Source organism: Lucilia cuprina, chromosome 4 (assembly GCF_022045245.1).
Source record: "Lucilia cuprina isolate Lc7/37 chromosome 4, ASM2204524v1, whole genome shotgun sequence".
In the NCBI taxonomy this organism is placed as follows: domain Eukaryota; kingdom Metazoa; phylum Arthropoda; class Insecta; order Diptera; family Calliphoridae; genus Lucilia; species Lucilia cuprina.
In genome coordinates, this window is record NC_060952.1 from 81,233,115 (window position 1) to 81,238,114 (window position 5,000).

Sequence of the window (5,000 nt, forward strand, 5' to 3'; positions counted from 1 at the left end):
GACTATAGACTACTCTATAGTCAAGACTATAGACTACTCTATAGTCAAGACTATAGAGTAATCTATAGTCAAGACTATAGACTACTCTATAGTCAAGACTATAGAGTAATCAATAGTCAAACTATAGAGTAATCAGAAGTCAAGACTAGAGACTACTCTATAGTCAAGACTATAGACTATAGACTACTCTATAGTCAAGACTATAGACTACTCTATAGTCAAGACTATAGACTACTGTATAGACAAGACTATAGACTACTCTATAGTCAAGACTATAGACTACTTTATAGTCAAGACTATAGACTACTCTATAGTCAAGACTTTAGACTACTCTATAGTCAGGACTATAAACTACTCTATGGTCAAGACTATAAAATAACACCTCTGTAGAAAAAACTGTCTCCCCCTGTTTTTCTTATTGAATAGATGTGCAAACATTCCTATAAATTGTGAAACTCATAGTACCATGTGCTGTGCATTTTTAAAACGCAAATGCCATGTTCCCATTTTGATGGAAAACAATAATATACACACACCACCAGCAACAGCAGCAGCAGCTTAGAAAGAAAATATTTCAAATACCAATTCCATATATTATGGTCAAAATATAAAAAATAAAGTTTTTTTTTGTTGATGCAAAAACTTTTTGTTAAGGATTTTTTTTTTTATATATATTTTGACCAACTGATTTTTTAATGTTTTTTTCTCTTTTCAAGAAAAACCTAATAAAATCTTGGTGAGGGAAATAAATGAGAATTTAACATTTTCCTTTTTGTAGCCTATTTATTTGAGGGCTAGGGGGGAAGCTGAACGGTTGAATGGAAAATGATATTAACATTTTTTTCTGTTGGAAACTAGTTGATATTATGTGACTGTTACAATTTCTATTTAACACTTCATAAAGTAAATGATTCTGGGTAATGCTAACTGAAGGGCAATATCGTTTCTGTTTCATGTGACCTTTAGAGGGGAATGACAAAGAAAAGAATTTATTATTTGACAGAAAATCCTTAAGCTGTATATGAAAGGGTGGCTATTGCTAGAACATCTTATTACTAGGAATCCTACAACCGATATTTCTGATTGGGTTAAAATTTAAATAAAATATTTTACATAAATTTCTTAGGCCCCCCTTAAATCTTTAACCACCCTACTCCTGTCAACAAGAATGTTTTTTCACAAAAAAAAAAGAACTTGAAATACAAACAGACACACGCACAACCATTCAAGTACTTACAATACTTGAGGCATTTGGTAAAATAGTTTTCCTCTTAACAAAGAAAAAAAACACAAAAAAAATCATCAACAAAAAAGGGAGAAAAAGTTTAATTCCTTTATACTCGGTGGAAGGAAAACATCCTTTCATTCTCTAAATTGTAATTTTACACTCATATACACATACAGCTGAACACTCACCTACAATGCAAATTGCAAATTGTATGCTCACGTAATTTTTGTGCATAAGCTTTTGAGTGTGTGTGCGTGTGTTTTTTATTTCCTATTCATTTTAATGTTTTTTCTTCGGTTCTCATTCGCCAACACCACTCTCCCACTTCGCATTTGCTTTTTGGCACACAGTCATAAGAGTTTAGAAATGGAAAAGTACCTTTTTTATTTGTTTCATTTCAATTTTAAGCATTTTAGTACTTTCTGAGGCATTTAGATAAATTATGGCTGGCAGTGGCAAAGAAAGTGCTGCAGAGTTTTACTGTCCTCTCCACACGCTCTACATACGTCTGAATCTGCACGTCCAATTTTGCACAAAAGTGCTCGTTCAGACTTGCTCATTTTGAGGAAATTTTTCGTCTTACTCTCATCAGGGTAACCCTATAGGATTTTTATGGTTCTATCCACTGTTTCGTTATTCCAAGAGGTCTTATGGGATTCTCTCACCCATATTTTTAGTTCAGCTTTTGTTGCGTCGAATGGTTTTGCGTTTGTCAGGTTAACTGCCTCGAGCTCCCTTCCCTTTAAAGCTATAAGATTCGCTTTTTCGTTACCGACAACTCCCGAGTGGGCATATGATGTGAAACTTACTTCTGGGAGGGTATTCAGTTAAAGCTTTCTTACAATCCAATAGGTCTTAGATTAAGTTCTATCTCCTGATATCGCCTAAATTGCCTTCTGGCTGTCGGTAAATATATTAAATGCTGTGGGCGCCATATTTATTCTTTCCGATCTTTCCACTACTATTTGTAGATCTTTCTCAGAACAAGTTCAGCATTAATTCCACATCTTTTAGTAGATCAATTTCACCTTTTGTTAATGATCTTTTCAAAGATTAAGTTTATACTTAATCTTAATCTAATCTACATATATTAATTCCTAATCTTAATATAAAAATTTCAGATTTAATTTCTTATCATTATTTCTTTCAATTGTCTCTTTAATCTCAGATCTTCTTACAGATCATTTTGATCTTATATCGATTATTAAAAATCTCCGATATTTTCGCCATAACTCGCTGATCTTTCTGAAAAACAAGGACAGCTTTAATGTTTTTGTAGATCAATTTAATCTTTAACCAAAGATTTTTATAAAGATCAATTTTATGTGCAATTCTCTTTGAAATCTCTGATCTTAATAAATCAATTTCGGTTGTCATCATCGATATTTTTATGACTCTATACTTTCTTTAATCACAGATCTTCCCACCGATTACTTTGATCATATCTTTTTATTGGAAAATTGCATTTACATTTACCGCCATTATCTGTTTATCTTTCTGCAGAACAAGTTTTAATTCTAGATCATTGTAATAATAGATCTTTTAAATTCTAGATCTTTGTGTAGATCAATTTTATGTTTAGCCAAAGCTCTTTATAAAGATGAATCTTAAGCTCAATGATCGATCTTAATATAGTTTAATTCGTTAATATTAGTACAGACGATTTTAAGGTTTAAAATTAATAATAGATCAATTTAAGCTTCACTTCATGATTGGTCACTTATGCTAGATCTGTAGAAAGATCCGATTCTGCTTTGACTATAGATCTTTCTGTAACACCTTTATTTTATATCTATCCTAAAACTATATATATTTAGATCAATTAATTATCGATCTTCTTTTGTATTTCCTCAAAAGATCTGTAGATAATTGTTGAATAGTTAAATATATTTTAGAGAAATAATGTGGTACCAAAATGGCACAATAGCCTGAGCAATTGAATACAATTTCCCTAGCAATTAACATCCCTGTCACAAATGTTCGTTGCGAAAACTTTTACACTATAAATGTGTTATGTACATTTTCGCATAGAATGCCTGCTGCTACTTCTGCTACTGTATGTGTGTTCCAAACTACGTAAGGATTTCTTTTTATGGTTAATGTAAAAAAATATATATAAACGGAAATTTGGCCAATTAAAGTAGGAAGCATAAAATTGAGTTTTGTGGCTACATGTATACCTCCGAAAAAAAAACAGAAACTGAAACCCAACAGTATCTGCCCAAGAAAAAACTTTAAGAAGAATATAAAATTGGTTGCATGCATCAACGTCATCATTGTTCTCTCCTCACCATCATCATCATCATCATCGTCGTCATGATGAAGAGCAGTTAAAGTTTTAGAAGTGCAAACTGTGTGTTTTTTAAATGGTTTTTATGTTCTCGTGAGTTGTAGAAGTACTTCTACTACTGCACATAGTTGTATGCCTCGGGTTATTGTTGACGTAGCTTTTTGCAAAAGCTTTTAAGGACAGAAAGAAATTTTATGTATTTTACAGTTTTAGTTAATTATTTAGAAATGTATAAATGTCACTTAAACGATTAATTTTAGCGATCAATTTTAGTTTTAATGTCAAATCTTTTGTCGATAGACTAATGATCGCACTGATCTTTACATTGGCAATTTTGTCCAATATTGAAAATCGATATACAAATGATACTACTACTGATCTTTACACATACTATTCTGTAAGATATTGTAGATCTTTGTATAACTTTTCATAGATTTTTACGAAGATCATATTTGTAGATCTTTACGTAGATAGTTTTACTTTCAAGTCTTTTGTCTATAAACTAATGATCGCACTGATCTTTACACTGGCAATTTTGTTAGATATTGTACTATTCTGTATGATAGATTTTTGTATAACTTTTCATAGATTTTTACGAATTTCGCACTGATCTTCACATTGGCAATTTTGTCCGACATTGCAGATCGATATACTAATGATCCCACTGATCTTTTTAGGCAGATCGTGTTTGTAGATCTTAACGTAAATAGTTTTACTTTCATGTCTTTTTTCGATTAACTAATGCTCTCACTGATCTTTACACAGGCAATTTTGTTAGATATTGTACTATTCTGTATGATATTGTAGATCTTTGTATAACTTTTCATAGATTTTTACGAAGATCACGTTTGTAGATCTTGACGTAGATAGTTTTACTTTCAAGTCATTTGTCGATAGACTAATGATCGCACTGATCTTTCCATTGACAATTTGTCCGACATTGTATATCGATATACAAATGATCCTACTACTGATCTTTACACATACTATTATGTGAGATATTGTAGATCTTTGTATAACTTTTCATAGATCTTTACAAAGATCATGTTTGTAGATCTTAACGTAAATAGTTTTACTTTCAAGTCATTTTTCGATTAACTAATGCTCTCAATGATCTTTACACTGGAAATTTTTGACAGATATTGTAGATCGATGGACTAATGATCCCACTGATCTTTACCCATGCTATTCTGTAAGATATTGTAGATCTTTGTATAACTTTTCATCTTTGTAGATCTTAACGTAGATAGTTTTACTTTCAAGCCTTTTGTCGATAAACTAATGACCGCACTGATCTTTGCACTGGCAATTTCGTCAGATATTGTAGATTGGTGGACTAATAATCACACTGATTTGCACAGATACTATTATGTAAGATATTGCAAGTCTTAACGTAGATAGTTTACTTTCAAGTGTTTTGTCGTTAAACTAATGATTTACACTTGCAATTTTGTCATATATAGTAGATTGATGGACTAATGA